At 49.6% G+C, this 12,604-nt stretch overlaps 1 long non-coding RNA gene across 1 annotated transcript; it reads right to left on the bottom strand.

Annotated features, from left to right (window-relative positions):
- Positions 1–5,136: 5,136 nt before the first annotated feature.
- LOC119003713 (uncharacterized) lies at positions 5,137–8,210 on the bottom strand. Its single transcript, XR_005070008.1, has 2 exons — positions 7,990–8,210; positions 5,137–6,493 (listed from the first exon to the last, which is right to left on the bottom strand). It is a non-coding gene; the product is annotated as an uncharacterized LOC119003713 (long non-coding RNA).
- Positions 8,211–12,604: the final 4,394 nt, after the last annotated feature.

Below are 12,604 nucleotides of genomic sequence, written 5' to 3'. Positions count from 1 at the left end.
TCTCTTCCTCCCTCCTTTCCCCTCTCTCTAAAAATAAATAAAATCTTCAAAAGAAAAGCCCTTTTGCAAAGAACTTGCCTCTGGATCCTGAGACACTGTCCCCACAGGGTCACAGGCACAGGGGGAGCTAAGGAACGACCCCCCTCAGCTTCCTTTTCACCGTCCCAAAGCCACTGGGAACACATGGTTATGTGGAACACGACCTTGTGAGCCAAAATAAGCAGAGTGAAAGGTGGGAATCGAGGATGGCACAGTGGCCGTGTCTTCTCAGTGAGGGTGGGTGTTCTTCCTAGGCCAGGTGGCTCTGCTCAAAGACTTTGGTCCACGGTGCAGCAAGGGCAAGGCGGATTCCACCAGCTACCTGTACATGCCCTGCTTACTCTCCACCAGCAGGCCTGTTGTCAGCATGGTGGCAGTGTCCTGAGGTGGGGACTGCACCTCCATGAAGAAGAAGGATATAGAGGGGAGAGGGCACCAAGATATACTGTTCATGAGGGTCTGGTTTCTCTGGACAGGAGGCTGGGTGTCCCCGGGGGGTCCTTTACAATTGCGAGGACACAGAAAGCCAGTGCTGAGAGGGGCTTAGTGATGGACACATCCAGCATCCCCATTTTACAGATGAGAAAAATAAGGCCAGAAAAGGACATGCTATAGGGCCCCTCGCTACTCAGAGACAGAGAGGAGGCTGGAGTCAGGCTTTGCTGTCTCCTTCCTGTTCCAGGGCTTTCCTTGTATGTGCATGCACATGTGTGCACAGGGTGGGGGGGCCAAGCACATGACACCTTTCAGGGAAGTGAGTCGAGTAGAGAGGTCCATATTTCGTGGCCAAGATGAGAGCTTGACTTCTAGAACAAGAGGCAAAAATGGAAAGTATGTTTGCCTCATAAACTCAGAATATGACCTGCCTGGGAGAAGCATGTGAGGAGTTTCGTGAAACACCAGGTGAAGCTGTAGCTCGTATTTCCTCTTTACAGGCTGTCCACGCTGGGTGCTGCAGGCCCCTGGGAGAACCCCATGCACGGAGCCCGTCACTCAGCTGAGTCACTTCCACCTGCTGGGCAGGCAGCTCACTGCGACTCCAGTCTGCTCCCCTAGGGGTGCGGCATGCCGGGATGGGGTCTGATGAACTCTCATGTCCCTCCTGACATGCACACGAGGCCCCTACACAGAGGGAACCCCAAGGGGAGGTTCCTGCAGGAGAAAGCCAGGAGGCCTTTCCTCACACATGTGGTGAGCAGCTGAGAGGCCAGGCACCTCCCAGATGTCACTGGGCATTGCACTTTTACCAAGTCTCCCACGACAATATGTCTGTGGGGGTACGATGGAGGTGGGGATCATCCATTTTCATCTGATTCTGGGAGCAGAGGCCAGTTCCCAGCAAATAGAGAACAGGACGCAGATATGAAAGAGAGGCAGGAGCGCCAGGAGTGACACGTCTAAGGTGGCTCTTCACCGTGGGCGACAGGAGCTAAGAGACACCTGCTGGCTCCCTGTGTTCTGCAGCCTCTCAGAGGACCCCCAGGCGTTTGGGCCCCTGTCACCCACCGTGGCAACCTGTCCATGAATGCCCCTTAATTAGCTTTTCTCTCCTCCTGTTCTCCCTTCTCTGCTCCCTCCTGGGCTCTTCCTGAAACCACCTCCCAAACAAACCACTTGCACTCAAATCCTTGCCCAAAGGTCTTCTTCTAGGAGAAAAACCCAGACACAAGCTCCCGGCATTGTAGTGGAGGGGTGTGGGGGAGCCGAGCTCCAGCCGTTCCACGTGACACTACGCATGTCCTGTAATTTCTCAGAGCCACTGTGTCAAATTTGTAAAATGAAGGTTAATGCTCTCTGATTCTATGTGAGTCTGTTTCTTAATCACCGGAAAATTAAATTAATTCAAGGTTGCCACAGGGCAAAAACAGAGGCTATATGCCACATAAATGGATCTCAAGATTAAAGATCGATGCAGCGCCGTACAAGAAGCAAGTGTTAAATTGGGTGACAAATTCTAAATAGAGCTGGGAATCAGAGAAGGAAAAGATGTGGTCAGAGATGGCTTCCTGGGAGAGAGGTTTGAGCTAGGGAGGTGGGGGCCCACTGCAGGGGAGCAAAGCATGGAAGAGGCCTATAGGACCACAGTTTGAGTGTGCAGGCCCCGGGACACCCACTGTTATGGGCTGAATGTTTGTGCTGCCCCAAACCCGTATGTTGAATCCCTAACCCCCTATGGGATGGTATTTGGAGGTAGGGCCTTTGGAGTAACTAGGGTTAGATGAGGTTGTGAGAAGGGGGTCCTTCTGAAGGGCTTGGTGTCCTTATGAGAAGAAGAGAGACCAGAGCACCTTCTCCTCCACCTTGTGAGGACACAGGGAGAAGGTAGCCATCTGCAAGGCAGGAAGACAGATCCCACCAGGAACTGAATCTGCCCTCAACGAGGACTTCCAGCATCCAGAACTGTGAGAAATAAATGTTGGTTGGTTAAGCCCCCAGCCTACAGTATTTTGCTTTAGCAGCCCAAGCAGACTAAGACCCCTCTAATGGAGTTTCTTCAATCCTGGGTGAACAGCTGGGGATCACCGGCTATTACACGAATTGCTACTGTTTTTAACTTCTACCTATAATTGTCTAGAAGGAAGGGGAGATTGGAGTGTATGGAGAGCTTAACTAAAGAGACACTGTTTATCCACTTCCCATCTCATCCCACGCTCTCATCCTGTGTCTCCTGTGTTTAAAGGGATTTGGGCGTGCGAGGGGGGTTTGGAGACCAGTCCCTTCTGCATGGCTAGTTGGCATTGGCTGAAGCTGAGACTCTGGCCACTAGGAACCTCACAGGTGAAAGACCTTCCACTGAAAAATGCATATGGTCTAGTGGGTTTCAAGTAAGGAAGCGTCTCAGACACTCTTGTTCTAGAAGCTTCTATTTCTTTTAAAAATAGATGTCATTTTTGGCTACCGTGGCCTGAGCAAGGACTGTCTAGTCAAACTATTTTCCTTTGCCTCATGGTCTGGGGCTCAGTACCACTGGGGACCAATGACTCTTATGCCTATTTTGAGCTGAACGGTCTCCAATCTATTTTGACTCAGGCCTCCTGGCCGCTTTGAATGATAAGTAAACATAGTGACCGAGAGAGCAGATACTGCAGCCAAGAGGCTTGGTTAAAATCCGGGTGTTGTCACTCACCAGCTATGTACCCTGGGAAGCTTCTTCAGAGCTCTGGGCCTAGGCGCCCCCGTCTGCGTGGGGAGCATCAGTGCCTCCTAGGGATGCTGTGATGGTAGATGAGTTATTGTATGTGAAGCACTGAGAAGAGTCCTCGATATACAGTGAGCTTAAGCAACTGTTAGCCGCTATCCTCGACGTCAGCATCTATTCTTGTAGGAAATGGGGAATCTGGTCACCAGGTCGGGCTGCCCAGGACATGTGCTCTGTGAGGGCATTCAGATTTGGTGGGAGGGGCCAAAGGCTGACTCCTGGATGGCAAGCCCGGTCCACGCTGGCAGGGAAACTTCTACGAGGCATATCCATGAGAGCAGAACTGAGATTGCTGGGCCTCAGGGTCATGAACTTCTACCCAGCTCTTGGTCTGCCAGCTTTGGCCCTTCTCCACCAGGCTGGCTTCCTGCCCTACACCAGGTCTTGGATAGGACCTGGCTGTGTAGGTGCTGTGTGATTCTGGGGTCCTGGTGGGCCGAGGGAAGGCTTAGCAGTTGTCTCCAGGCCAGCACCACCGCCAGCCCCCTAAACACAACCTCCCCTTTCCCTCCTTCCACCTTCTCCTCTGCGTGGGTTCCCACAGAGGAGGCCAGTCAGGAGGTGTAATACTGTCTGGTTAACGGCTTATAGATTGTTGGTGCATCGGGCCCGATGGAAAAGTCTGTTAAGCTTGGCATTGGAAGCCCAAGTCAAATGGCCCGAGACAGATTTGTGGCTACTTTCCAGGCTAAGCCAGGAAAGCGCTCCCTGACAAAACACCACTCTCACGGGCTCAGAAAACCTGGGGCAAAGGAGGGGGGCTGCAGCCCCCCAACACTGCAGCTTTGGAGCCCGTGACCTCATCGGCAGTGTGTGAACCCCCCAGCACCCAGAATGGGATTGCCTTTTACTGGAGTCTGAGCAAACACTGGAGCAAAAAGGAGTCTGAGCAAAAAGGAGTCATCCTTTTACCGATGTCTTGGTTCACCCAGAAACAAGTACGGGGAGACTAACTAGACTAAATAGCACTAATTTGGAAAAAGGCCAGACTGACCTAGTAACACATGTGAAATCATGAAATTTTAAAACACAATTTTACCATTCTCAAGTAAAGAGCCTGCTTCCTATAGACTCCTATCAAAAGCACCCTGTGTGTGTGAGAGAGAAAGAGAAGAGAGAGAACTTACCCCTGTCCTGAAGGAATTCCCAATATGCCAGGGAAATGGGTGATGATATATAATTATATTATTTGACATGCAGTGAAATTAAATGATCAAAATGGCAAAACACAGGTTCTTGGGGACCCACCAGAATGAATTAATGAATGATGTGTGATTGCTCATCACCATGTTTGTATGCGCATTGGCGCTTGGGCTGGGCTTTGTGAGACTTGGCTCCTTTCTACAGGTTCAACACCTCCCCAGCCCCCGGGTTTACACCTTCCTAAGGTCTTGCCCGCACATCTAACTTGCACGGGCAAAATTCCAGCCCCTCTTGCTTGGAAACCTGTTCATTCATCACCGAACTGAGTGCAAAGAGGCTCTTGGCTGGATGAGTTTGGGGCCCTGGCGTTTCAACAGTCTCCTTGTTCTTGGAGGCAGTTTTCCTGACTTGGGGAAACTGTTGAGAGCTCAGAGACAGGATCCATGTCTGCCAACAGTCTTCAGAGCTGGGGTCCTCCCCTCTCTCAGGTCTTTAAGAACTCTCCAGCATTTGCCTCTAGGGAGGAGCTTTGGCATTTCCAACTCCTTGGCTGGCAAATTGTAAATTTGGATGTGAGCAGAAAACACGGTGACATCAAGGTTGTGTGGTCCCGAGCTGACAAGATGGATAAACCCCCGGCAATCCGGCATTTCCCAGTCTCCTCTCTCCACCTCTCTCCTCTCTCTTTCTTTTAACTCGTTTTTTAAGAAAACATTTTTAGAGGCTTTAATAACTGTGGAAGGATGCTGTAAGGCGGGCAGGGGAATCGATCATTTTTATTCGGTTGCGCGTGATAAAATGTAAGTTTGGGTAGTAAATCTTCTCACCCTGAGAGGAAGAGTAGCAGGCCTGGACGTGAATGTGACTCCTGTTTTGGAGATTTTAACAAGTCAAGTCCGGGTCTGAGGAACAGTGAAGACCCCCACCTGCCTGGTGGGGCTCTGGGTTCCAGACTCAGGCTTCAGCTGGAGATGGGGCTTCACATTTTCCTCCGATCAAGGCAACTCCTGATTCTCAGTCCTCCTCTCCCGCAGCTGCTGTTGACCACGTATGGTTTCTAACCAATAACTCACCAAATACATGTAAAGCACCCACTGTGTGCAAGACCCTGTGCTCAGCACCAGGGAGGTGTAAACAAATGTCTCAGAGTTTTGAGCAAGCTGTTCCTAAGAAGGGCTTCTCATCAGAGTCTGGAGGGGGGGGGGGGGGATGCTGAGGGTGGGGGAGGGGTGCTGAGTTACCCAGGGTGCTGCAGGAGTGGCCTTTGGAGATGAAAGTCTGAGGAGGCTGCCTAAAAGAAAGGAATTAGAATTCTTATAAATCCTCGAGGCCTTTGGATACTTTCTTGTGGGCTGGTTTTGCAGCCAAAATCTGACCCTTAGTAACAGAAATCTGAGGCGGGTCTAGACAGAGTACTCTCTGGTTTTCCAACCCTCAGCATCATCTGCTCCCAAAAGTGCCATGGACATTAAGAATTTTTCATGGGCTTTCTGCCCATCAGCACCCTGGATGCCTCTCCAACTCCCGGCCACGGTCCCCTTAGAAGGTGGCAGTGGGTGAGGCAAGTGTCTGGGGGTTGGCTACGGGACTTGATTTGGTGTGTGAAATATGTTGAGAACACTCTTTTAGAGTCTTTGCTTCCAGTACCCTAGCAAGGAAAAGCAGGGATCCCATCTTCATGAGCTTAGGCTACTGTCATAACAAAATGCTTGGGATGGGGATGCTAAAAACAGTCGACATTTATTTCTCCTGGTTCTGGAGCCTGGAAAAGCAAGATCAAGGGGCTGGCAGATTCAGTTTTTGGTAAGAGCTCACCCTTTTCATGGTTTGCAGACAGTCACCATCTCACTGTGTTTTCTGATGTGGAAGAGAGAAAGAGCCCTAATCGCTCTTCTTCTTCCCGAGGACATGAATCCGATCTTCAGGGCTCCATCCTCGTGACCTCATCTAACCTTCATTACCTCCTGAAATACCATTTAAATACCATCACACAGGAGTTAGAGCTTCAGCCTCTGAATTTGGTGGGGGACACACACACCCAGCCTCTGCAGATGCTGTGGTATGAAGCTCCAGGTTCTGCTTTCCTCTTAGGCAGTTCAGTGGGGTGGGCACCTGGAAAGTGGTGGGGGGAGAGGACAGGCAGTGAGCTCTGCTGCTAGGTGGGGAGTGCCCACACCCTGCTCCTGCCACACCAAAGCCCTGGCCAGAGTGCAAGAGAATTTAGGTCATTGCTACCTCCTGCACGCCTACCCCAGGAAGCCTTCCTCAAGTTCTCACATTCCCACCAGCTCCCCTCCTTTCTGGGCCCTTCCTAGAAAGTACACACAGGGGCTCACGGCACCCTTGGCCTGTCAACCCTGGTGGAGGAGGAGCAACACCTCCAGGGCTCTGGACTTGGCTAGCAAGAAGAGCCTTCAACCTCCTCAGTGCACACACAGTTCAGTGCAAACAAGACAAGACATCCAATTATTCTGAAAACAACCTGCTCCTGTTTGCTTATCGGACCTCCATTGTTGGCCCTGGGTATCGCTGTTGATTGATTTGAACCGTTGCCCTTCAAGCCTCAACGTGATTCATGATTTGCGCATGGGGAAGGGCCACCTGAGCCGTGGGCCTCCTGGTGCCAGAGCCTGTCGCGTTTAACTCTCTGTGTGATTGGTACCACGACTCCTGTTCTGAAGGCGAGAAGCTAGGGCTGGGAGAAGGTATTCATCCAAATAATCTGAGGCCAGATGTGTCTGCTTAAAATCCTGAGCCCTGTCTAATACATTGACGTGACTCCAGTGTCGGGGCCCAGCCTTGACTGGCCACCCCAAGCCAGTCTGGCGGGCCAACAGAAACCCTGAGAGAACAGAAAAGGCTGATTGCAACCACGCTGGTAGGAACCAAGGGCACAGGGCTGCGTCTGAAGTTTGATTGGTGGGTCAGCCCAGCACCTTGAAAAAAAGCAGCGGCTGATTATATTCTTCAAGTTGACACATTTAAAAAAAAATTTTGAATGATCTCTGAGTCAGGAGCATTAGCGCCAGAGTGTAACACAGTCACCTGTTGGTTACCATGGGAAAATTTCCGGTAGAAACAAAGTGAATATATCCAACACTAGAGGTTCGGGTAAATAGATTAGACTACATTTACACAATGCCATGTTTCACACTATTGAAAACAATTAATTAGAGCTACACCAGAGGGTTTAGAGAGATTTCCCCAAGGGATTGTTGAGTAAGAAAAGCAAGGCGCAAAAAACTGAATATCATATAATTCAATGGAACAATTACAAAAGGCTAGCCATACATGTGTAATAAATCTGTGTTTTCATAAGGGCATGTAAATGGGTGCATAAAGAGTTCCATAAACATGCGTATGCATGTGTAGGCTAATACATATGCTTATAAAGAAAAATATGGAAAGACCCCTGTTGGGATACTACCAGGGATCTCCACTGGTTTTGTGGCTTAAGGAGAGGTAGAAACTCGAACTAACAAGGATGAAAAAACAACACACCCACATACCCACATACCATGCATATGACCCTACTTATGCATTTACATAAAGGTATAAGCATTCATGCAAGCATATTCAAGGAAAACTTTTCAAAGTTTTTCCCCCACCTCAGAGCAATGGAGTCGTCACTCCAATCGGGCACTCGCAGACACAGAAGCCACGGTACGGAGCACAGTACGTGGGTCAGCTGGAGAGACCACAGAGCTAAGACAGGGCCCAAGTCACAGGCTCCCCAAACCGCGTCAGACCAGGAAGGACTTGTTTGTTCCTTGGCTTTAAAACTCCCGAAGCAGGAAGAGGGAAGCTGCTGCACCACGGAGCCCCTACCGGCTCCAGGCTGAGCTGAACAGGCGGAGGGAAAATAAACTCCATTGTACTCCTCTTGCCCCTAGGGTGACTGTGGCATTTTCATTTGAACAGCAACCTTTCTGAGAGTAAAGGGGACAGCTATTAATACTGACATCAGAACAACAGGTCCCATTCAGGCCTGTCCCTGGCAAACCTGGAGGAAGGGGTGACCCCAGCCTAGCCCTTAAATGGGGGTCTCCATTCTAAATTCTGTTATCTTCTCCATGCAAATTTGAGTATTAATAGAGCTAGAATGCATAATTGTGACCGGAGGTCAGCAAAGCTGACATCACCCTTAATTATGGTGCCAACCCAGAACGGGGGCCCTTTGTCTTAAGGTCACAGAGGCACATGGGAGGCCAAGGGGGATTTATGGCTCCCATAGGTCCTGCTCAACCACAGAAGCCAATGCCCTGGGCAGAGCAGGTCTGGGATATCTGCTCAAAGCCTCTGTGTGATCGGCCTGGCCTTTAAAAGACTGAAATAATGACCAAATTATGCAGCTAGGTCACTTTGTATCCAGTGTGCCCAGCACCACCAATTTAGATAACAAAATGGTATATGCCTAATATATAAGTGACTGTCCCCCAACTCGACCATCTCTTGGGTATTTTACTCCCTTCCCAGGCCCCTTCTTCCCAAGCACCCAGGGAGCCTTATTTAGTGCAGTGAGTCTCCGTAGCAACTGATGATGGGACAGGGAAGTGAGGAAGGATAGGAGGAAAGAAATCATACTTTTCCAATCTGAAGTGCCATGATTCAGGGCTATAGGCAGCATGTTCCTTGGTAACAGGAGGAAGGCTATTTGAAATGTCATAGAGAAAAAGATGAACACAAGAGGAAGCGGACTGCAGAGGTCGAGATGAAGCAAAGACCCTGATGATTCTGCTTGAGCCCCTAGATTTATCCACGCCCAAAGTCCAGTCCTCAGTGTGGCAGACAGAATATCATTCCCCAAATCACCCGTGCCGTCTTCTCTAGAACCTGTGAATATGTCACCTCGCATGGTAAAGGGACATGACATTTAGCGGAGCATCTCAAGAGTATCCTGGTTTATCTGGGTGGGCTCAATGCAATCCCCGGGGGTCTTTATCCCAAGAGGGGAGCAGGATGCCCAGATTCAAAGGACGAGATCTCATGGCCGAAGCACAGGTCAAAGCTGTGCCTTAGCAGGAAGGAGACCACGAGTCGAGGAACGCAGGCATGCCCCCGAAGCTCAGAAAAGACAAGAAATGAAGTCTTTCCCAGAGCTTCCCAAAGGAAAGCGGCCTTGCTGCATCTTGGTGTTTGTCACCTAAACCCATTTTCAGACTTCTGACCTGCTTCCGGAACTGTAAGACAACAAATCTGTGGTGTTTTAAGCCACTAAATGTGTGGTGATTTGTTACAGCAGCAGTAGAAAACGAATCCACTCAGCTTCCTGGTTGCTTGGACCAAATTAGCTTGTGTTAGAGCTATCGTCTGTCCTTTGTCATCGAAGAACTCAGCCCCAGGAGAACTGGCATCCCTTTTCAAGGTAGCCCATTATGAAGCTCTCATAACTTGCTTTCACATCCATTACTTCTAAAGACCCAAAACTAGAGCTTCGGAACATATATGAATGAGTGCGTGGCTTCTGCAGATGAAGAATGCTCGTGAGGCCCAGAAGGTCCAGCGACTTGTCTGGGACAGTAGATTAGTTTTCTGCCCATCATGGGGGCTTGATCTAGAGTCTATAGACAGGATACAGAGGGGCCAGTGGGCCTGTGAAAGTCCAGGGAAGGGCCGAGGATGCCGTTAGGTTGTGCACGGGTGTCTCTCTCCAGTCAGCCCTGTGGATGGTCCAGAACCCTGTCTCCCTGGGGCTGCGTTTGCTGGGGAACCTGAAGCTTCCCCTGGTCCGGGCCAAGCCTCTGCCCCGTACTCCTCACTGCTTCTCACATTTCCGAGTGGAGGCGCCTGAGGCTGCATCAAGACCCATCTCTCCGGATGCGGACGGCAGATGCAGACACCATCCAGCCTCCCAGATCTGATTGCTTTGACAGCTTCGCCAAATTACAACGCAAAGGCCCCATTTGGTGATGAGAAAAGCAATATTGTGGCAGGGATGTCTCATTTCTTTGGAAATCAGCAGTAAGTGAATTTGCATCCACTTAGTAGTAAATACGTCTGGCTGGCCCCCTCTCTAGCTACTGGAGAGGATTTAGATGCACTCGGGTCTGCCTTATTATTTTATGATGGAGAGGAGGGGAGAGGGAAAAGAGAGGGGAGCTCAAGGGGGAAAGAAAGAGACTGAAAGTGATTTCTTGGGGAGGAAAAATTGGGAATGGGAAGCTACATGTTTTTTAGCTTGTGGCTAGGGTACGGAAGAATCAGGGTGGGCAAATCACTGTCAAGGAAAGAAATGGCCTCTCTCAGTTCTGTGTGCTGTGATTTAGACCACTCTGAAGAACCCTTGTTATGACACTCTCTCTAAAACCCTCTTTAAAATTCAGCTGGAAAGGTCCAGGGAAAAGATATACAGGCGTTTGTAGAGAGCAAGCGAGCTGGAGACATTTGCCTGGACGCTGCCGAAGGGGGTGTTGCATGCAAATTTGTTTCAAGTCCCAAGTCGGTAGCTGCTGGGAAGAAAAATGCTTTAACCTTTTTAAGAATTAAGTGGACTCTATCTCTTCCTGATTGGAGAGGAGCCAGCCAACGAATGTTATATGTTCTCCTCGCAGGGACACCCTGGGTGACTCTTCTCCATTTGCTCCCGCGGCCTGGGTGGGAAGAAAGCGGGTAAGATCGCCTGGTGGGAGGATGCGAAAGAAGCCATGACTTCCTAAGAGGGAGCCACTGACTGGATCATAAAGGGAGAGAAGCCAGAGAGAATCCAGACCAAACTTCTTACTGTGGCCTTCAAGGCCTCTTCCATTTGAGCATTCCAATCAAGCGAAAGCCAGGAACACATCTTTTAAAGAATATATATTTACTTATTTTTCAGAGCAAGAGGAAAGGGGGAGAAAGAAAGGGAGAGAAACACTGATGTGCAAGAGAAATATCAATCGGTTGCCTCTCACACACCCTCCTACTGGGGACCCGACCCACCACCCAGGCATGGACCCTGACTGGGAATTGAACCAGCAACTTTTTCAGCTCTCAGGCTGGTGCTCAATCCACTGAGCCACACCAGGCAGACCAGGAAAATATCTTGATCAAAAAGAAACAGAGGCACTCCAGGAAAGTCTTTTTTTCCTCACCTCTCTTTCTTCGTCAGTGGAAGTTCTTAACTGCTTCCTCCTGCTAGGCTCCCCGGTGGGCTCAGATTATTCTTTCTGTCCGTCATTGGAACAGTCTGCTACCTGGGCAACTGTTCAGGGACGTTGGCCTGGAGAAGAGCCACTAACATTCGTTTAGCCTTGATCACATGGCAAGTGAGGTAACTGTCTATATTTTATGCCCGAAGTGCCTCACTTGCCCCTGATCCCAGACCTGACACACAAGGTTGCCTAACTAGAAAAGGACTGAGCCAGGAATGAAACCCAGCGAGTCTGACTCCCACCCATGCCACCATCCTGCCTCTCTGATATTATTATAGCAGTGAGATAATAATATGCTTAGGAAGCATCTCTTTGTTCCTGGTACCAAGTTATCTTATTTGACACTGATCCTCTCTGGTGGTCCTCACAACCACCCTATGAGGCAAATAGCACTATTATCTCTGTTTTACAAATGAATGAAGTGAGGCACAGAATGGCTGAGTAACTTACCCAAAGTCACACAGCCAACAAGTGGAAGGATAGGCCTTTGACCCGGTGCCCACCAGACTCCAGATTTGCGTTAGAAAGGGTTCAGAGCAGGTCACCCCAGAACATGCCACTTTGTCCTACTGATCGTTTGGAGTGGAAGACCCTTGAGAAACGGCACTTTGCCGGAAGGGTTCCCCGACCGCCTTCCTCCTCCCTAAAAGCGGATCATAACCTTCCCCATGAGAAAGGTGCCTTCCTTGCACCAGGAAAAGAAAAACATTCTTATCACTAGAGTCTAGGAGTCCAAGCTAAAGTGGACCTGTATAAACAAACCTGCTAGAACAACCCTTACTTTCCATTAGTTTCCCCCAGGTATTTCCTAGTCACGATCTCATAATTTACTGCCCCCGGCTCAGGCCCTTTTGTCTTTGTTTAAAAAGATAAAAGCTCTTGGTCTAACAGCTTTTTCAGGTCTTTATTTTTCTCAGAAGACTCCCCTTGCATGTAAAACTATTAAATAAATCTGTATGCTTTTCTCCTGTTCATCTATCTTATATCACTTAAACTCTTAGGCCAGCCACAGAAGCTAAGAGGGACCCCTAGCCTGTCAACAGGCTTACCTCCCTTCCACCCTCTTAGAGTCCAGAGGATGTGATATCCCAAA

This window comes from Sturnira hondurensis, unplaced genomic scaffold (genome assembly GCF_014824575.4).
Source record: "Sturnira hondurensis isolate 20B ecotype Veracruz unplaced genomic scaffold, ASM1482457v3 Scaffold0018728, whole genome shotgun sequence".
In the NCBI taxonomy this organism is placed as follows: domain Eukaryota; kingdom Metazoa; phylum Chordata; class Mammalia; order Chiroptera; family Phyllostomidae; genus Sturnira; species Sturnira hondurensis.
This window is presented reverse-complemented; position numbering and strand designations above follow the sequence as displayed.